Genomic DNA, 22,746 nt, shown 5'->3' with positions numbered 1-22,746 from the left:
GGTGGCACAGTGGTTAAGAATCCATCTGCCAATGCAGGGGACAGGGGTTCGAGCCCTGGTCCGGGAGGATCCTACATGCCGCGGAGCAGCTGGGCCCGTGTGCCACAGCTGCTGAGCCTGCGCTCTAGAGCCTGCGAGCCACAATTACTGAGCCCACGCGCCACAACTACTGAGGCCCCCGCGCCTAGAGCCCGTGCTCTGCAACAGGAAGCCACCACAATGAGAAGCCCGTGCACCACGATGAGGAGAGGCCCCCGCTCTCCGCAACTAGAGAGAGCCCATGCACAGCAACGAAGACCCAACACAGCCAGAGATAAATAAATAAAATAAAATAATTAAAAAAAAAAAAACCTGGAAGTTTTTTGTAATTGTATTTGGTGGTAAAACCTGCCCTGACCTAAACACGTTTGGCAACTAAACCTGATCTACATGAATATAGAGCTGTTCATGGTTTTAATTTATCCCATTTAGTGTGTTTTGCTGCAGAAATTTTAATTTTTTTAAATTATAGAGATTGCTGCCCCAGGCCCCGGGGGATGATATGCAGAATATGCACTCTATTATTGCCTTCCAAAATCTGAGATAATCTAAATTCTGAAACATGCCTGGCCTCAAGGGTTTTGGATAGGGCTTCATGGACCTGGATATTATTACTCTCATCAATAAATGATAGACTAATTGAACACTAATACAGACTTTCAAACAAGTACCTGAGTTTTTCCCAGACACACAGCATATGTCTGAAACTAGAAGAATGGATTAAATGACCTCGTACCCTGTAAGAGATAAGACCCAGAGACTCATGTGCTCCAAAGCCCAGACTCCACAACCACCTTGGGCACTACACCCTGGAAGGCTGTACACTCACCTCCCTTCATTTCCCAACAGCTCCAGGTCCTCTACATACACTGCCTTTCGCTGTGATTTATCCATCTGTGTGTACATCCAAGCCCTTCCCCAATTTTAATTTAAATTCCTCGAGGGCAGAGACATCCTCTGGATACCCTCCATGGTTTCTAGCACACACTGCCTGCGGCGAGGCAATCAATCAATGTGTGCTCACTGACAAATGATCTTCTGTCCCCCTCACACAGTTTTCATTTTCCACTGCAGGCAGCGCAAGCATTACTGTCTATCATACCCTTCTCTACCTACTCAGCTTCCTTCCCTGGAACACGGCAAGGCAACCAAACTTTTCCCTCCTATCTGCTTGATGACTGATCCAGATAGATGCTTAAATTGGAACCACTCCCTCAAGAGGACCAAACAGACAGCAAAAACCACGGCTTCTGCCCCGGGACTGCCATTCTCCACCTCTACCTACAAAACTAAAACTCTAAATAAGCGAGGCAGAGGGTATGCCAGGTGAGGACCTGGACAGTTATTACTGGGATTTTACTGGGATTAAGTCAGTTACCACCACATCTCATCAAAACATATTCTGAGTATTTACAGTTTGCAAAGGCAACATGACAGGACCTTGGAATACAAAAAGATATAAAAGCAGTATTATGACAGCTTGGAAAGAACACAGGCTCAAGAGCCAACAGACCTGCCAAAGGCTGGCTGAGTGACAAGCATCGTGGGTCCTGATTTCCTCCTTTGTTAAAATGAAGGTGTTAGTATAGAGTTAATGCCTCTGCAAGTTAATTTTAATAACATATTAACTTAATACTTTTAATTGATATATTTTAATAGTATAGTTTATTTAATCTAATATATACAAAATATTGCCATTGCAAAATGTAATCCATATTTTTAAATAGTAATGAGACATTTTACATTCTTTTTTCATACTAAGTCTTTGAAATCCAGTGTGTATTTTACATTCACAGTATGTCTCCATGTGGATCAGGCACATTTCAAGTGTCCAATATCCCCGTATGGCTAGTGGCTACCATATTGGACAATCCGGCTATTAAGCAATATACACACAAGTAATTGCCAGCTAGAGGTTCTTCACCTATGGTCGACAGACCCCTAAGGGCTCTTTGAATATAACCATATTTTATTTTATGCACTTAAAAGCATATTCAGAGAAGGATCCCAAAGGTTTCTCTACATTGCTAAAGTGGCCCATAGCACAAAAAAGATTAGGAATCCCCGAGTGCCAAAAAAGTGAGTTTAGAAAAGATCACTGAGTGCAACTGAGAGTAAGGAAGGTTTTACAGACAAGGGATTTGTATTGAGAGAGGAAGGACTCTGATGGTTAAGTGTCGGGCCAAACAGGTTCCAAACCTGTTCCTATTACTTCCTAGCTATGAGACTTTGGGCAAATTATAAGCTTCTCTGACTCAGCTTCCTCATCCATAAAATGGGGTTTAAATGGCACTTATATTGGAGGTTATCTGGTGGAGTAAATGAGATAATCTTTGAAGTGCTAAGCACAATGTGTGGAATACATGAAGTATCCAGTAAATGTCAATAATATTAGGAAAGGGTTTCCCTGGTGGCGCAGTGGTTGAGAGTCCGCCTGCCGATGCAGGGGACGCGGGTTCGTGCCCCGGTCCGGGAAGATCCCACATGCCGCGGAGCGGCTGGGCCCGTGAGCCATGGCCGCTGAGCCTGCGCGTCCGGAGCCTGTGCTCCGCAATGGGGAGAGGTCACGACAGTGAGAGCCCCGCGTACCGCAAAAAAATAAATAAATTAATAATAATAATAATAATATTAGAAAAGCGAGGCCAACGTAGTTACATGGAAATGTGGGGTGAGAGTGCTTCAAGGAAAAGAAAAACTATCCTTGACATGATATTCCATGTGTGATGCTTCAAAATGCTTATCAAATGAGAGAACTATTGCTGAATGAATGTTACCATCTTTTTTACTAAGGCACCCCTGCTATTTTCAATTCATGTGGTCAAAGCCACTCAGATCACTGGTCCCATTTCAGAGCGACATGAAAGCTAACCAGCTGGTATTCCAGATATTACACTTCCTTTAAATCTGTACTCTTCCTGGGGGGGACAAGGGAGCTGGTGTGAGAAGGTGATATCAAGCAGGGTGCTGATTTGAAACAGCACAATCTATACCATTAACCAGTAACAAGAGGGAGAGCCAAGTGGAACCTAGGGCTACGATTGAGTTTTGAACATTGGCAACAAAGAAGATTATCCTGAAAGCACCTATCCTCAGCCCAGGCTCTAGAGAAAATAGATTCACCTAGAAGATTATAAAAGAAGAAATGGATATCACAGCTCTAAAGTTCAGAAATGTGATCATTTGAACAATCTTCAATATAGCCTGATTTCTTTTCATCAACTCACTCACTACCCAGGAGCCAAGAAGCTCCGCATGAACGACCAGGTGGGGAGGAAGCTAAAACTGAGAGCCTGCATTGAAAATCAAAGTCACTTGACACCCAAACTGAGCCCAGAATTTGTAGAAAGAGCCCAGGCTGTGGTAAAGGAGGTGAGAGCCAGGCATCTGACTGGCCCCACCAAGGCCTCAAGGAGGGGTCTCTGGGTTAGAGCTGGCAGTCCTTCTTAAATGGTTCCCCTTCTCTCCTTCTTTTGCTCTTCTCTCTTGGTGGGGTAACCTTGCCCCCCAAATGAGATGTCCTACTCTTGCATCCTGGCAAGCTTGCCCCTGTCTTCAGTCACAGCTCATTTCAGAAGCTTCTTTCCCTTAAAAGCTAGGGATAATTCAATTGAGAGCTTATCCTCTTGCTCTATACTTCCAAAATCAATTTGAAAAAAAAAAATACATGAAGAATGGCAGAAAGAAGGAACCACAGGAGGGTGGTCTTGTCTTTTTCTCTTTATCATAGAACAAGAGTGCAGGACTATAGTTTGCTTATGTCCTATAATCTGTTCCTTTTATTTTGGTTCCCAATAGATGGTGTAATTTGGAAAAGAAAAGATGGCTCAGAACTTAACAGAGACCCAGTAGGCAACACACGGTAAGCCTCTCGTGCAGCACAATGATGTACAGTAGCTGCAGCTCGGGGCTGCGGTACCGTCTCCCAGTGCCTGCTTTGCTGAGCGGAGCAGCAGGGAATTCACCATGCCTCCCCCTGCTGGGCCTCTGCACCTCCACACAGGCCCCATTCCATCTCCCCTTCTTCCCACTGCTTGCCCCTCAGACCGGTTGATTCTATGCCCACCCCACCCCCCCCATAGCATCCCTAAAGCTGCTCTCCATTGGCCCACCTTCGGTTTCCCATTGCTCCTCAGCAAAACCCAGTCAGTGTACATGTTCGTGCCAAGCTGCACATTTTGACGGAAAGAGAGTATTTCACCGCATAGAAGTCAGCAACCCCTTTGTGGTTCGCTTCCCCCTTCCCCCTCCTCCAGCCGCTCCATTCACCCTCATCTCACATCCCCCTCCCCCAGTCTGCTGGGGTAAAGAAAGGCTCCTCCAAGCAGCACAATGCCTGGAGCTCCAAGAAAGCCGGGGGCATCCCGCGCAGGCCGCACGCAGACTCCAACGGCCACGGCCCTTTCAGCCAAACGAGACCGGCACACGGGAGCGGAGGGGGTCGGGAGGTGTCGCGGCGAGTAGGGCAGGGATAGGAAGAGAGAAGAAGAGAGGGCTGTGATATACCCCCTGGGGGCTCCGTCAGATGCGCTCCCAGCCCCGGAGGCCCTGGGCCCACAGGAGGGCAGCGTGCCCCACCACCATCACACCCGTCCTTTCTCCGACCTGTTCGCGGTAAAACAATCGCTCCGCCAGCGTCTGCGGCAGCTGAGCTGCCAGCGGTTCTGACACTGCAGGAATGCACGGTCCTTGGGGAGAGGCTCGGCGTCCCAGGGAGGGGCACGCGCGGGGTGAGGGGTCAGGTTCTTAGAGGCATAGATGATTCTGGGGCGTTGAAGGGAGCCGGACCACATAACGGTCCTGGGGGGAGGTACCGACCCACTGCTCCAGCACCATCGGGCTGCGTTCCCTGCCTCCCCCAGTCCCCAGACCGCGCCGCCTCTACACACACACACACACACACACACACACACACACACACACACACGCCTGTCTGGGGGGCCGAGGCTCTGATGATGCTTTAAGTGCCCATCATCCGGTATCTCCCGGCGCCGGGCGCTGCGCCCCGCTGCTCTCCCGTAAAGGGCTGGGCAGGAGGGCGACGGCCTCCGGGCTCTTCCTTTCCGATTCCGGGATGGGATCGTCCTGGGTGTGGAGCTTCGGTGCCCCCAGACCTGACGGCCGGAGCATCCCCAGTCGCGGGGCCTCCTTCCCCACCCCCGTCCACCCCCACCCACGGCAGTGGGTCGGTCTGGATTAAGGTCGCCCCCCGCGACTGCACCTGTGTGGGTCCTGGAGGAGGGAGGCGGATCCCGGGGCTCAGCTGGACACCCCCATCCACTGGCCGCGGGCAGCGGCCGGAGCGCAGCTCAGCGACAGCGGCAGCCGCGAGCTAGCGAGCGCTCCCCTCGCAGCTCCGCCGGCGCCCGGCTCCGATCCCTCCTCCCCCCGCCCCCTCCGCCCCCTCCCCCACCTCCCCCGCGCTCGTGCCCGGGCTCCGGGGGCCGCGCCCGCGCCGGGCACCCGCCCAACGGGCACGCGCAGGACCCGGACGTCATCTTCGCGTTAACATTCCTAGCCCTACTTGGTGCATGTGGCCTGCCTTTATTAATATTTATGAATTACTATTTCTCCCCCCTTTAGCATTGGCCTTTCTGCTTCCCTCATGAATATTCAGAAGCTCAAGATGTGCGCTTGCAATAACTCCCATTGTGGATTTCTCACAGGGAGGGCCTGACACTGTAGATTCTCCATAAAAGCGTAGGCGGGTGGCCGAGTGGATGGGTAGGCGGATGCCCGCAGACACACTCAAAGACCTCCCTGGACTTTCTGGACTCCCCCTTCTGTTCTGCTGGGGCCTGGGGTGAGCAAGTGAAAGGATGCCTGCCACGCCGAACCGGGTTCAGACCTCGAGTCAAAAGTAATAAACGCTTTTACCTCCCAAAGCCGCAGGGTGGGGCTGGCTTCAGGCCGATAAAGCTGCGAATGTTTCCACTATCCATCTACAGAACTTTTTTATGGATCCCAAACTGAAACTCTGTACCAATTAAACATTAACTCCCCATTCCTTCTTCTCCGCAGACCCTGGTAACCACCATTTAACTTTCCGTCTCAATGAATTTGACTATTCTAAGTATCTCTTGTAAGTGGAACCACACAGTATTTGTCCCTTTGTGTCTGGCTTATTTTACTTAGCGTAATGCTTTCAGGGTTCATCCATGTTGCAGCGTGTGGCAGAATTCCATTTCCATTTCCATTTCTATTTTAAGGCTGAGTGATATTCTGTTGTATGTATATAACACATTCTCTGTATCCATTCTTCCTTCTATGGACATTTGTGTTGTTTCTACCTTTTGGCTATTGTGAATAATGATGCTGTGAATGCAGAGGTATGAATTCCAGGCAACATTTTAAAAACAGCATTCTATGACGTGTGCTAGAAGCTGTTGCGGGGGGGTGTTAAAAATTGAAGGCAGGCAGGCCGGCCTGCCTTCAATAGGTGCAGAGTTTAGTGCATTGATTTCCAAACTATGCTACTTGGAACCTGTAGGGGGTTGAATAGTGTCTCCTCCCAAATGCATATCCGCCCAGAACCTCAGAATGTGACCTTTTTTGGAAACAGGATCTTTGCAGATGTAGTTAGTTAAGAAGGGGTCATACTGGATTAGGGTGGTCCTAAATCCAATAACTGATGTCCCCATAAGTAGAGAGGACACAGAGCAACAGGAAAGAAGCTACATGATGAAGGAGGCAGAGACTGGGGTGACACAACTACAAACCAAGGGACACCAAAGATTGCCTGGAACCACCAGAACCCAGAAGAGGAAAGGAAGAATTCTTCCCTAGAGCCTTCAGGGGGAGCATGGCCCTGCTGACATCTTGATTTTGGACTTCTAGTCTCCAGAACCGTGAAACTATAAATTTCTCTTGTTTTAATCCATCCAGTTTGTGGTTATTTATTACAGCAGCCATAGGAAACCAATATAGATTTTGGTAGTGAAACCGAGCAGGACGCTGTGGGGCTCCTGGGCACAGAAACCTTTCCATGTCCCCCATTTCTTGTTTGTAGGGAATAGACTCCAGCCTCCATGACCTTCCCTGAGTTCCAAAGGGCAGATTCAAACAATTGCTAATCAGGGAAGGGAGGGGATGCAGAGATAAGGGAGGAGGAACAGCCAAGAAACAATAGTGCAACCTTGGGGCAGGGTCCTGGTTCCATCTCAAGGGATACACATAACAATATCTTTAAGCTCTTTATAGAACTAAAACCCCCAAGAAATGGAAGATGTCAGTATTCTTCATTCCAGAGAAGACCACCTGAGGCCAGATTAAAGGAACCAAAGAAGCTCACCAAGAGATTACCTGAGACCAGATTAAAGGAGTGCAGGCCCTGCACACACCCTGATCTTATCGGCAACCCCACCCTTGAACCACTGTTATAAAACTCCTCAGCAAATCCTCCTAGGTTGAGACACACAGTTTTTCAGGGCAGGAGCCCGCTGTGTCCCTCTTTGCCTGGCAAAGCAATAAAGCTATTCTTTTCTTCTTCACCCAAAACTCTGTCTCTGGGATTTGATTTGGCACTGGTGCACAGTAGTGGGGTGCTGCTGTAACAAATTTTTCTTTTTTTAAAAAAGGAGGGAGTGTTTATTTATTTATGTATTTATATAAATTTATTTTTATTTATTTATTTTTGGCTGCACTGGGTCTTTGTTGCTGCACGTGGGCTTTCTCTAGTTGCAGCGAGCAGGGGCTACTCTTCGTTGCGGTGCGCAGGCTTCTCATTGCGGTGTCTTCTCTTGTTGTGGAGCACAGGCTCTAGGCGTGTGGGCTTCACTAGTTGTGGCACGCAGGCTCAGTAGTTGTGGTGCACGGGCTTAGTTGCTCCACAGCATGTGGGATCTTCCCAGAGCAGGGCTCGAACATGTGTCCCTGTATTGGCAGGCAGATTCTTAACCACTGCACCACCAGGGAAGCCCTACCTATAAGGTAACAAATACCTTAAAATGTGGAAATGGCTTTGGAATTGGGAAAGAGATCGAGGCTGGAAGAATTTTGAGGCACATGACAGAAAAAGCCTAGGTTGTCTTGAAGACATTGTTCGTAGAAATATGGGTTAAAGGTGATTCTGGCAAAGGCTCAGGAAAAAAGAAGAGTTATCAAGAAAGCTTCTATCACCATAGAACGTATACATATTGTCATGAACAGAATATTGTTAGAAATATGGCTCTTAAAGGTGCTTCTTGTAATTATGGTCTCAGATGGAAATGAGGAACATGTTGTTAGGAACTGGACAACAGGCAATCTGGTTAAAAAGTGGCAGAAAGCTTGTCTGAAATGTCTTTTGCTGTTGGGTGGCAAGTAGATTTGTAAGCAATGTACTTAGAGATTTAGCTAAGGAGATTTTTTAAATGTGGAGGATGTGGCCTGGTTTCTCCCTGCTGGTTATGGTAAAATTCAATGAGGAATGATGGCCTGGACCCCCTTCACTCCTAAGCAGCAAATTGCATGTAAGATTTCTGAGAATTTTATACCAACAGAAACACTGCCAGCCTGTCCTAAAAGATACAGAGATGGGACACAGTAAAGGAAGACTGTTAGACTTCTGAAATTTCACGTGCAGGAAACAGGCTGATAGAGGTATTCCACTGCAAAGGTTATCATTGAAGAAAAAGGAAGGATGACTCTGAGGGCAGGGCCACTGCCCCAGTCCAAGAGGATGGAGCTTTGAGCCATGAAGTGTTATTCTCAGTCCTTGAAACCTCATGGAACTTACCCTGCTGGGTTTAGAGCTTGCTTTAGACTAGTAATCTTTTTTCATCTTCCATTTTCTCCCTTTCTGAGTGGGAATATCTATCCTATGTCTGTCTTACCATCGTATTTTGGAAGCAGATCAGTTTCACAGGTTCACAAAGGGAGAGGAATTTTGCCCCAGTATATATAATACCCAGAGTCTCACCCATACCTGATTTAGATGATGAGTTTGGAACTTCTTGATAAGATTTAGAGTTAATGTTGGAATGGGTTAAGACTTGGGGATATTGGGATGGAACGAATGTATTTTGCACCAGAGGTGGACATGAATGTTGGGAGACCAAAGGGCAGACTCTAGTGGGTCAGATAGTGTCCCCCCAGAATTCATGTCTACCCATCTCTTAGTGAGTTTGAGCTGCCATAACAAAGAATCAACACAACAGACTGGTTGGTTTATAAACAACAAACATTTGTTTCTCAGTTATAAAGGCTGGAAGTCCCCAGATCATGGTGCCAGCACGGTAGGGTTCTGGTAAAGGCCCTCTTCCAGGTTGCAGATTGCCCACTTCTCACCGGGTTCTCACATAGTGGAAGGAGCTTAGGGATCTCTCTAGGCCCACTTTTATAAAGGTGGATTCCATTCACGAAGGGTTCTACCTCATTCATGAGGTTGCCTATAGGTCACACCCCCTAATACCATCACATTGGGCATTAGGTTTTCAACACGTGAATTTGGGGAGGACTCAAACATTCAGATCATAGCAACCCCAAACTTCAGAATGTGACCTTATTTGGAAATGGGCTCTTTGCAGGAATAATTAGCTAAGAGGAGATCATACTGAATTAAGGTGGGCCTGAAATCCAATGATTTGGTGTCATTGCTAAGGCAGTCTTAAGAAACAAATCCAGAACCCTAGAAGAATTAAATAATTCAACATTCAACATATATTAATACTTCCTGTGTGCAATCCATGTAAAGCTTTGGCATAGGACCTAGTGTATGGAAGTGCTTGATAAGGGCTGCTTGTATGTTGTTGTTAGGAGTTTCAAGAATCTTCCTTAGAACTGAGAGGTAGAGCTATTCCCACCTCCCCACTTCTCCAATAGGAGTAAGTCCAATTTTATTTTATACGTGCTAAGAGTTCCTAGAGCTTTAAAAGTTTCTAAATAAATGACACTCCCAGTGGACAAAGGTGTTTTAAAGAAGATACAAAGTGTTTTAAACAAAGCTCTATGACTGTTATGTGATAGTGGGGACTAGATTGCCCAAAAGGTCACCTAACTTAGACCAGGGGTCCTCAAGCCTGGCACCGTTGTATTTTGGGCTAGGGGATTGCCATTTGGGGCTGTCCTGTATGCTGTAGGCATCCCTGGCCACTAGATGCCAGTAGCAACCCCCGAGTTGTAACAACCAAAAATGTCTCCAGACGACCTGTAGGGCTGAAAAAAATTGCAAAATCGCCCCAGCTGAGAACCACTACCTTATATGTAAATCTTTAAGGAGTGAGTGACCATTTTGCTAGGATGGGGCTGCATTTCCTACAGAGCGAATTAGCAGGACTAAAACTGGTATATGTGAAAAGTCACACACATGCCTTTGGTAAAAAAAAATTAAGACTGGGTTATAAGGTACAAACCACTGGTTGTTGGCAGTACAGGTAAACAATCACTCCTAGAATTACACTGATAACATGGCTTATTTTAGTTCCTGAACTGAACTTATCTACTTGATAGAATCAAAGTATCTTAGAGTATATAGAGCATTTAAAGGTCATCTAGTCTAAACACCCACCTGATGCAGAAACCAATATCCTTCCTAGATTATGTTACACACTGCTTCTACTTAGATGCCTCTCATGATGAGAAACTTGACATCACAGGGCTACCCATTCCATTTTTTTAAAATGGCTTTCAAGGCTAGAAATGACTTTTTAAGTTTAGAAATTCAGTGATAACATGATATGTATTGTGCTCATCCTGTTTTATCTTCCTTAAAAGGATCCTTCTCGAAGAAGCCAGTTTTCCATGAAATTCTGGAAATGAACTGCTGAATCTTTACTGAAAACCTACTTCAATCACAGCCCAGCAAATAAAGATGAGCTCATACCTCCTACCATTGTAAGACTACTTGATTTTTCTATCACTGGTAGTTCTTGAACACCAACATTCAATTCAAGCCTATATTCATCTCAGTCCTCAAGCTCCAGAGTTGATTAAACTGCCTGATTAGCTTCCAGAAGGGAAACGGGATATTCCCCAAGATTCAAGTTCCATTCATAGCCATCTAGTCAGCAGGTAACTACTCCCTACCACAAAGCACATGCATCGAGAACAAGACCATATTACTTTCAAAAACAATAAGCAGTATTACGAAAATTGACAATAAATCACCCCCAAGAACAATTATAAATTCCAGAATAGTCACCTCTGTTTTCTGATGAAAAATGACAAAATACATGAGCTACTGGCAAATAAAGAATGAGATCTCTTAAGACAGTGGAAATTCCATAAGTGTAAATGTGATGACAATTTTTTTTCTATATAGGAAAAGAACTGAAGATTTCAAGAAAGGAGAACCACAGATTTTACCAGGAAAAGGAAAATGAGGTTCCCAGTGTGGGGGAAGCTTTTAGATCTACAGTGGTCAAAAAAGAAAGGTCATTAATCTTCCCTTCTCGGTGGCTGCCAAATGATTCATCAGCGCAAATCAGCATGTGTCCTGGGTGAATGGGGAGAGAATAGGCCTATTGTTGTCACCTACTCACAATAGGAAACAGAGCCTAGAAGCAGTGTCGTGAGGGGAGGCCACTCATGACATGGTTCAGCTCCACCAGCGCACTTTTAGGTTAACTTTCAGTTCTTTAAGAGAGACCCTCCCCAGTCCAAGCAGGGACATCATTTGTATAAACCCCAGAAGACTGACTCCCACCCCCCTAATCTCAGGAAATCTTCTCTATTTTCTGCTATCTCCAGGATGCCCTGGTATTCAGAGATGATTCAGAAACAAACTTGAGGGAATAAAAATGCCAAAAAAAAATTGCCATTTCACTGCACCAGTCTAGCCATGTAAAAATCACTTCACCAGCAAACCCTCAGAGCCCAGCATGCTCTGCAAATCCTGCTCTAGGCCACAGCTGTCTTCTCTAAGGCATGACTCTGGGTCACAAAGCATTTTCAACCTTTTGAAAATGATGAGCAAAAAACTCACCTCTTCCCCAAAGTCTCTTTTCAACAGATAGTCTTTTTCACAAAGTCATTGTAGCCAGGATTCAAATAAGCCAGTCTCTACTAGTCGTCATGTCCTACAAGATGAGAGATTAACCACACTAAACACCAAGAGGTATGCTGGGCTGGTGATGGGCAAGATTGCTCCCTTTGAAATACACGGACTAAAAACTATCCTGCGAGATCCTTGACATGGCGTGGCATTGAGACTGAGTTCTGTAGAGCTGTGAAAGGAAAAATTCATTGTTGGATATTGATCAGATTCCTGGAACGTGTGAGAAGAAGTTGATGAGGCCAAGTACTAACTGTTGTCTTAGAAACACACAAAGCAATTGGACATAGAATGAATGTAAAACCAGAAGCTTTGAGAGGCTTGGCAATCTATGATCATTCAAAAACCTGCTGATTTTTTTAGATTTGCATATTCAAACAAATCCATCTTCTTTACGAGGTAAGAATTTGTTCATTGGGTATAATGATTGGACATGGATAAAATGCAAAATATATAAATCAGAGGAATCTCACTCATTGCCTATTAGAAAAGCAAGATCACCTGCAAATCTGATAATGGCAACTCTTTGTAGCTAAAAAAAAAAATGAATAGAAATTGTTCTCAAATCCTTCAGGGAACCCTTGTTTAGAACAATATTTGTTTTATTGTTTATTTATTATTATTGTTTATTTATTATTTATTGTAAATAAATATTTATTTATTTCCCAAATATTGGGAAAATATTTGCTCTCTGTTAAGTAATCTAGCGCTCTACTACTACTTGGAAGATCTAAGAAGAATTCCCAGTTTAGTGTTTCACATAATTGTGTGATTATGGCTGATGTGATTATCCAGACCACATTAAAGGAGAGGAAAACTAAAGGGAAGGGACCCAATCTAGTTTAAATTGGGAAAAGCTCCATAAACTAGGAGTCCAGAGTTTGGGATTTCAGTGTCAATTTTACTGTTAGTGAGTTTTGTGACTTAGGGAAAATTATTTAGGTTTTCTGAACCTCAGTTTCCTCTTTTATAATATAAAGGGCTTCCAATAAAATCCTTTCCTGCTCTTAAATTTAATAAATCTAAAATCTATATTTCTTAAGTTATTTTTTAAATTAATTTTTATTGTAGTATAGTTGATTTACAATGTTGTGTTAGTTTCAGGCGTACAGCAAAGTGAATCAGTTTTACATATACATATATCCACTTTTTTAGATTCTTTTCCCATATAGGCCATTACAGAGTATTGAGTAGAGTTCCCTGTGCTATACCATAAGTTCTTATTACTTATCTGTTTTATATATAGTAGTGTGTATGTGTCAACCCCAGTCTCCCAATTTATCCCTCCCACACTTCCATCTTAAAATATATATTTTCTTTCAAACACCAATCGCAACACTTGTTTAAATTGACCCCAAACTCACTGAGGGATTTTGGAGCATCTTTAAATACCTTTGCCTTTGTTTCTCCATGTGTAGACTCCTAAGTATTTCATAGAGATATTGTAAGAAAGAAAGATGACATAACACTTAGTTGTACAAAACCCCAGGGACTAGGAAGCAGCCAAAGGGATCCTCAAAAAAAAAAAAAAAAAAAACAGGGAGAGAGCAAAGTAAATTAAATCTACAAATTAACTCCAAATTCCATTTTATTCTGAGATTTCCTATAACCAAACCTCAGTTGCTACCCAGTCATAAAACTGATTTACATTCGTTGGATGGTCTTTAATTTCCCCTTCTAAGATTGCCAGATTTTCCAAGGAAAGATATGGGACACCTAGTTAAATTTGAATATCAGATAAACAATGGATTAAAGACAAATAACTGTCATGAATATTGCATAGAATAGACTTATATTAAAAAATTAATCATTGTTTATCTGACATTCAAATTTAACTGGGCACTCTGTATCTCCATATTTTTTCTGAGAACCCTATATCTATCCTTACTTTGGTAAAGGTAGGAAATTCCTAAATGGTCTGTGTGTGTGATAATTTATTGACTTGTACTCTTTTTGAATGGATAGCCTATCTCAATAAAGTTTAAAACAATGTTTCTAAATGATATTTTAATTGTCCTTGAATAATAAGTCTGGCTTACATATCATTGTCCCTCTCTGCCTCTCCCCTTTCCACACTTCAAGAATATCTTTTGTCGGGGGAAGCATCCTTTGGGAGCATTTCAGCTGCCATATCTGGAAATATGCATGAGATCGACTAGACTGTTCTATGGGGAGAGATGAGAGTAAGAGTAAGGAGGGGAATAAGAGTAAAGGAAAGTACAGTCTGGGGAAATTTTAAAAGAAATAATCATGTCAACCTGTTTTTCATATTGACCATTTCTTTATCTGATCATATGTAGGCCATGGGGCTTGATAAACCATAAACTAAAACTTGATAAGTGCATACACACAAAAACTTGTACCTGAATGCTCATAGCAGCTTTATTCATAATAGCCAAAAAAGTGGAAACAACCCAAATGCTCATTGACAGATGAAGGCATAAAGAACATACAGTGGAATATTATTCAAGCCATAAAAAGGAAGAGAGTACTGATACATGTTACAACTTGGATGAACATTGAAGACATTTAGTTTAGTGAGAGAAGTCAGACACAAGAAGTCACAAATTGCATGCTTCCATTTATATTAAATGTCCAGAATAGTAAACCCATAGAGAAAAAAAGTAGATTAGTGGTTGCCAGGGGTTGTGAGGAGCGGGGGGATGGAGAGTGGCTGCTAATGGGTGTGTAGTTTCTTTAGTTTCTTTTGAGGTGATCAAAATGTACTAAAATCAGATGATGCTGATGGTTGTACAACTCTGTGATTATATGAAAATCCATGGAATTGTACACTTTAAAAGGGTGACTTTTATAATATATGATTATATCTCAATAAAGCTTTTTAAAAATAAATTTATTTATTTATTTATCTTGCTGCTTTGGGTCTTCGTTGCTGCGCGCGGGCTTTCTCTAGTTGCGTGGAGCAGGGGCTACTCTTCATTGTGGAGCACAGGCTCTAGGTGTGCAGGCCTCAGTAGTTGTGGCAGGTGGGCTTCAGTAGTTGTGGTGCATGGGCTTCATTGCTCCGCGGCATGTGGGACCTTCCCGGACCAGGGCTCAAACCCGTGTCCCCAGCATTGGCAGGCGGATTCTTAACCACTGCGCCACCAAGGAAGCCCAAAGCTGTTTTTTTTTAAAAGTCAATGCATTAAAAAAAAAAAAAATTGGTCAAATCTCAGTCGATGCTACAGAACCAGCCAAACAGAGCCATTCCTAAAGAGCCGGCAAAGTAATGAGTAGCTATTATTTGTGTGCCTATCATGCAAGGAGCATTGATTACTATTACTGTTTATTAAAGTTTTTAATCTCATTTCATTTTCACAGTGGCCCTATAGAGTATTATTATCCTCTGTCTTAGGAAAAGAGGAAATGGACTCTAAGAGACTAATTTGTTGGGGGCTTCTACAGGTAAGTAAGGGGCAGGGCAGCATCTGACTCCACAGCCCAGGATAGCCCAGTTCACACCTGTCCATGAGAGAAACCCAGAAACCCAGGGATTCTAGCTCAGCGTAGAAACAGGACCGTCAGGGTGCTGCCAGCTTCCTTGCTGCTCACTCCTTCCTCTGCAGTAGAAGTACTTTCTCCCTAGTGGATCTTCTTCTGTTTTTGTTTTTACTACATTCTCAGCCTTCCTCAACCTTATTGCATAGATTTGTTTCTTGCTTTAGATGCTGCTTGGAAATTTCCTCATCCCTAGACGTCTTTAACAAAAGGTGCTTGGACTCTCAGAGCCCAACAAAAGCTCTGCATGGTACTTTGCCTGCAGTCAAAACTTAATGTCAGTTCAAAATGGGGTACATACAGTTGACTTCATTGATATAAACCTCTGGAAAATGCATACTAATGTATAGTGCAGAAAGAAGATCAGTGGTTGCCTGGGGGAGGGTGTAAGGTGGAGAGGTGAAAGAAGAAGGGATGACAAAGGGCGTTAATAAACTTTTGGAGAAAATCTATACGTCTGTTTCCTTGATTTCTGTGGTAGTTTCATTGGTATACACATAGGTCATAGCTTATGAAAATGTACACTTTAAATACATTCACTTTATCATATGTAAATTATACTGCATCAAAGCTGTTTAAATAAAAACTTTAAAAACAAAGAACAAACAAAAAACACCTTAATGTCAGAATATGCTCTCCTGTTATGAGATGCTTCGCTCTGTGTCTCCCAGCCCCCAGCCCCATGACTCTCCTGCTGCTGCTGAGCCATGTCACAGGACAGAACACAGGTCAGTAGATTTAGGGCCTGGTGTCCAGTCTGGCTTATAACCCTGCCCCAAGCCCCTCCTGACCTGGACTATGGAGTGAGGTTTAAACTCATCAGAGGTTTCTCCTTGGGGCCATCTACAGAGCTGGGCATCTTTCCCCCTCCTCTTCTCTCCTCAGCAGGAAGGAAGCCTGCTTACCCACTCCCTTCCTCCATAGAACTACCTCCCACCACTCCCATCCCTCCTCCCCTTGCGGCCTTTCCCTCGGGCTGCCAGGTTGCCATGCCAATAAGGTTCCCATGGTTACTGAGAAGAGCTGCTGCATTCCCATAGGCAGCACCTACCTAACAAAAGAGAAAAAGAGACCGGTATGGCCCCAAGGGGAAAAAAAAAAAAAGGCACAGAAGGGGTCTCAGTCCAGCGGATGTTGGAAGACAGATTTGTTTATCTTTGATGTCTCCAGGCTGGACCTTGGACCAAATCCTGCTACCTCCACTCAAGTTCTCTTCCCTAAACCTAGGGAGAGAGGCGCCTGGCCCTAGTTCAAGTTCATTGTTTTACCTAGTGTGAGGTCCAAATAGACACCACATTGTGAAGATCATGTTAATATGTAAATACAATAATACATCCGGGCTCTTTGTCTAGCTAGGAAAATGGCAAAATGCAAAACACGCTCTGCTGTCTCGACCATTGGCTATCTTGTCTGAGAAGCTGCTTTTCTCATTATGGTATTCCTCCCTGGGTTGACTATCAGTAGGCCACACCAGGTTTGTTTGTTTGGTTTTTATTTAAAACAAAGTTTGTTTTCTCTCAAATATAAAGAAGTGGATTTTAATATAAAATTCAAAAATAAAGAAAATAAGAAAAAATCATTCACAGTTCCAAAGTCAAAATATTTATTTCTTCTCTTAAAAATATACAGGTTTGTTGTTGCTGGTTTGTCTTACATAGTTGTAGAACATCATTTTTGAAATACAATTTAGTTTATTCAGATTTTGCTATGGTGAATTTTCTCTCTGCTTCTATCAGTTGTCAAACAAAAAATGGCACTTCCTCAGAAAAACATAGTTACCTTCTGTGCCTGAAAACTGGGTAAATTTCTCTTTGAGAGATAAGAGACTTTTATCTTTGAAGATGGGGAGTTGACACCAAGATGAGTTTCCATAAACAGACCTTACTAAAATAGTCCTTATCCTCCATCAGTTCCTCCTATATTTCCTAGTCACTTCCCCAGAATTTATTGTCCCTTGAAGCACAAACTCTCTTTCCTTTGTTAAAGGGTAAACTACCCCCCAGTGTAAACACTTATTTGAGTTTTACTTCTTTTTTGTCACCTCCCATGCACATGAACATTTATAAAAATAAAGTGCCTTGGGACTTCCCTGGTGGTGCAGTGGTTAAGGACCCACCTGTCAATGCAGGGGACATGGGTTCGATCCCTGGACCGGGAAGATCCCACATGCCGCAGAGCAACTAAGCCCATGTGCCACAACTACTGAGCCCGTGTGCTACAACTACTGAAGCCCGCGTGCCTAGAGTTTGTGCTCCACAAGAGAAGCCAACGCAAGGAGAAGCCCACGCACCGCAAGAAAGAGTAGCCCCCATTCGCCACAACTAGAGAAAGCCTGTGTGTAGCAACGAAGACCAAACACAACCAAAAATAAAAATGAAAAAAAAAAATTAAGTGCCTTTTCTCCTGTTATTTATTCTTTTGTCAGTTTAATTCTCAGGCTCCAGGCACTGAACTTAAGAGTAGAGGAAAAGTTTTTCCTCCCTGACACACCCATGATCATAGCAGAATTATTCATAATAGACAAGGGTAAACAACCCAGTGTCCAACAATGGATGAATAGATAAACAAAATGTAGTGTATACATACAATGAAATAGGAATATCATTGAGCCTTAAAAAAAAAAGGAAATTCTGATGCATGCTATAACATAGACGAACCTTGAAGACATTGCATTATGTGAAATAAACGAGTCACAGACAAATTCTGAGGTATCCAGAATAAATTCACAGAAACAGAAAGCAGGATGGTGGTTGCCAGGGGCTAGGGAGAGGGAGAAATGAGGAGTTGTTGTTTAATGAGCGTAAAGTTTCAGTTTATAAGATGAAAAATTTCTGAAGATGGGTTGCACAGCAATGTGATTATGCGTAACAGTACGGAACTTCACACTTAAAAATGGTTAATATGGTAAATTTTATGCGTGTTTTACCACAATTTAAAAAACATGAAGCAGGGAGAGGGATAAATTGGGAGATTGGGATTGACATGTACACACTATTATATATAAAATAGATAACTAATAAGAACCTACTGTATAGCACAGGGAACTCTATTCAATACTCTGTAATGACCTAGATGTATCTGTCTATGTATATGTTTAATTGACTCACTTTGCTGTCCAGCAGAAACTAACACATTGTAAATCAACTCTACGCCAATAAAAAAATTAATTAAAAAATAAAAATAAATAAATAAAAATTCAGTTTTGTTTTTAAAAAATAAATAAATAAAATAAAAAACACAAACAAATATAAACTTACTATATGACCCAGCAATTCCACTCCTCAGTATATACCCAGGAGAAAATAAAAATACATATGTCCACATAAAAACTTGTGCAGGAATGTTCATAGCAGCATTACTCCTTATAGCCAAAAAAAATGGAAACAAGCCAACAGTCCATCAGCTGATGGATGGTCTATTCATAAAATGGAATATCATTCAGCTATAAAAGGAAGGAAGAGCTGGTACATGTTATAACATGAATGAACCTGAAAACATTATGCTAAAAAGCCAGACACAAAAGATACATATTGTATGATTCCATTTATGTGAAATGTCCAGAATAGGCATCTACAGAGACAGAAAGATTAGTGTTTGCCTAGGGCTGGGAGAGAGAGGTGGGAATGAAAGTGACAGCTAATGGGAACAGTTCATTTTTGATGATTGTGGTGATGGTTGCATATCTACTACATGCAATAATGTAAAACAGAGAATTACATGCTTTAAATGGGTGAAATGTATGGTATGTGAATTATATCTCAATAAAACTTTTTTCTAAAAACTGAAAAATTAAAATAAAATAGAGGTATTTAGGGACTTCCCTGGTGGTCCAGTGGTTAATACTCTCTGCTTCCACTGCAGGGGGCACGGTTTGATCCCTGGTCGGGGAAGTTCCGCATGCCACTTGGTGTGGCCAAAAAGACAAAAAAAAAAAGAGGTATTTAGGCCTTAGTAAATTGTTGAGTTTTAACAGCTCTAGTAGCTTAATGTGAAAAGTTAAACAAAGCAGATCCCTTGGACTGAATCTGTAATTAACTAGGGATGGATTTTTTTTAGTTTGTTCTAATTCCTGGGCTCAGCAAATTCAGTCCTCTGTTTTTAACTCTGCCATAAATGTATTGTTTCTTTAATTCCTGGGTGCTGTCAAGGTGAAGGGAATAAAGGAGACTAACTTTCATAAGCATTCATTGAAGGGCAATCCCTAATATCATACTGTGTTGCCCCAGGCAATTTATTTCTGTTTCACTTCAATTTCATCATATCTAAAATGGTAACAATAATAAATATCATTCCTGTAAGTGTGTGTAAGAAAAAGAGATTTACTGCGTGTCTCCAATGGAAAACCAGCCATTATTTAGAGCACACCCTTATGGATTATGTGTTTCTAGACTTTCATTGCTGTAGGGGAGAAAAAACTTGTTTCTACCCTCTTAAGTTCTATGCGTGGGTCTGACAACTAAACAGACATGAGACAAATTAACAGGAGAAAAGCACATGAATTTTATTCAATATTTTTAGGTGCCAATGGGAGTCTTTACAGGAAAGTCAAGACCCAAAGAAGCTGTCAGAACCAAGAGCTTATATACTTTTAAACAAAGAAATGATACCTTTAAGGAGAAGCGATAAGACAAAGGGGTTTGAAGTTGGGGCAGCAAGTTGTGGGAAAGTGACTAGGAAATACGTGGGGGAAACCATCGTATTGTACACTTTAAATGGGTGAATTGTATGGTATGGGAATTATATCTCAATAAAGCTGCTTTTTAAAAAAGATCCTTTAAATCTCTGCTCTCAATCCTCACCCTGCTTTTTCTACCATTCCTAGTCTATCATGATTCTTACTCAGTCTTACCCAATCAAGTCCCCAAGTATGGAAAGAATTGCCTTGAAGCAAACTTCGAATTCTCAATAAATTTTGACTTAACCTTGCCCTCTAAGATATTGTGGAAGTTCTGTCCAGGTGGTATTCTCCCTTACTGTCCTAAGCAATAAACTCATCTTTGTCCTGTTGACAGAAGAGGTTGGCTTGGGAGTAAACTTGTGTGTGTGTGTGTGTGTGTGTGTGTGTGTGTGTGTGTGTAAAATATACACGACATAAAATTTGCCATTTTAACCCTTTTTGAGTGTACAGTTCAATGGCATTAAGTACACTCATGTTACTGTTGCAATGGCACTAAGTACACTCATGTTACTGTTGCAATGGCACTAAGTACACTCATGTTACTCTTGCAGTCATCACCACCCTCCACCTCAACAACATTTTCATCATCCCAAGCTGAAACTTCATAACCATTAAACGATAATTCCCCAGCCTCCCCCTGTCCCCAGCCTCTGGTAACAACTATTGTGCTTTCTGTCTCTATTCTAGGGACCTCATATAAGTAGAATTATACAATATTTATCCTCTTGTGTTGGCTTCTTTCACTTAGCATAATGTTTTCAAGGTTCATCCATGTAGCACGTGTCAGAATTTCATTCCATAAGCCCCTCAGTTCATTCACATTCAAACCTCAAGTCATAACCTTCAGTGTCCTGCCTTCCACTCTATTTCATCCTCCTCTTAATTTCTGAAACACAAATCCGATCTCATTCCTTCTCTGATTCAAATGTCTTAATGTACAAGTCAGGCTATGGCAATTCTTGGCTGAACCCAGCCTGCAGAAGTATTTGATTTGGCCTTCAGTTTTTCCAACATTTAAAAAATCAGGAGATTTCACATGAAAATCTTGATTTCTGGCCTTGCTTACTGAATTTGATCATCTTGCAACATTTTGTTGCATTGCCAAATGGCGACAACCACTTGAACCTGAGTAACAGCCTCCTCCACCCAGTCCATCCTGCTCAGCCTGTCACAGGGTCTTCAAACATCTGACTTTCAAAGCCATGTCTGAACAGTCCCTCTGCGTCTGCAGAAAAAAGACAACATTAAACTGCCTCCTCAGGCAGTAAGGCGAAGTAAAGGATTAGCTGTCAATTAGTATCAACATGGTGCCATCTTCAAAACAGACCTGGGCAGAAAAAAGAAATAGGCTGAGAGCCATAGCACATCATTTAGGGAAATTAAAATTATGTACATGTAATAAAACAATTCACATTTTATAAGAACAAATACAAATAAAATGATACATATCAAACATTTTGGAACATTTATGTAGGAAAGGATAGAGAAAGGAAGAGGAGAATCACCCTTATCACCTTTATTTGTGATAAAGGGGAACATATAAACGAAAACAAATATATGATATCACTTAAACATGGAATCTAAAAAAAATGATACAAATGAACTTATGTACAAAACAGAAATAGACCCACAGACATAGGAAACAAACTTATGGTTACTAAAGGGGAAAGGTGGAGGAGAGATGAATCAGGAGTTTGGGATTAACATATACACACTACTATATATAAAATAGGTAAACAACAAGAACCTACTATATAACACAGGAAACTATACTCAATATTTTGTAATAACCTATAAAGGAAAGAATCTGAAAAAGTATGTATACGTATAACTGAATCATTTTGCTGTACACCTTAAACTAACACAACATTATAAATCAACTATACTTCAATTACAAAACAAACAAACAAAACAAGCAAGGCCATGCCCAGACCAATGATGACACATAAACTAAGTTCAATGAACTCAATCAGCTATAACTGATATCCAAAAAAAGTGTGTATATATATATATATATATATATATATATATATATATATATATACATATATACACCTGTGTGTCTTAGCATCTGTGTCAGGACTGGGTCTAAGGCAGATATTTGATAAATTATTTGGTATCAGTGACCATCTTGAACCAGAAGTCTCTTCAATTTCAGGAGACAGTATAGAACAATGGTTAAGTGTATAAACTTTGGAGTAACATGGATCTGTGTTTGGACTGGTTCTGCCACTTATCATCTGCCTGTCCTTGGGCAATTATTTAACCTCTGTAAATCTCAGTTCCTTATCTGTTAGCTGAGAGAGAAACGATTGATAACAACACTTATATAGAGTTGGCTGAGGTTTACGCTAAGTAATGTATGTATATACAAGCCCAGTTTCTGCCACGTAGGAAGCCCTCAATGAATAGCAGTTATGATGATCAATAATTTATTTGAATATTTTAGTTCAAGTGAATAAAGTAAGGCTTCGACTATTTTATTTGCAAATCACTGCCTGATAGGACATTATAATGTATTATTCATAATGCCTTTCAGTGGCTAAAATATATTTTCACG

The 22,746-nt window shown here is 42.1% G+C and overlaps 1 protein-coding gene across 1 annotated transcript in view; it reads right to left on the bottom strand.

The window, feature by feature from the left end:
• The window catches only part of FEZ1 (fasciculation and elongation protein zeta 1), a 40,107-nt gene extending 34,669 nt beyond the window's left edge, over positions 1–5,438 (bottom strand). The window contains exon 1 of the mRNA XM_007106616.2: positions 5,258–5,438. The gene's annotated coding sequence lies outside the window, so the exon portion shown is untranslated. The remainder of the gene's footprint in view (positions 1–5,257) is intronic.
• Positions 5,439–22,746: the final 17,308 nt, after the last annotated feature.

Source organism: Physeter macrocephalus, chromosome 16 (genome assembly GCF_002837175.3).
Source record: "Physeter macrocephalus isolate SW-GA chromosome 16, ASM283717v5, whole genome shotgun sequence".
NCBI classification, from domain to species: Eukaryota; Metazoa; Chordata; class Mammalia; order Artiodactyla; family Physeteridae; genus Physeter; species Physeter macrocephalus.
This window is presented reverse-complemented; position numbering and strand designations above follow the sequence as displayed.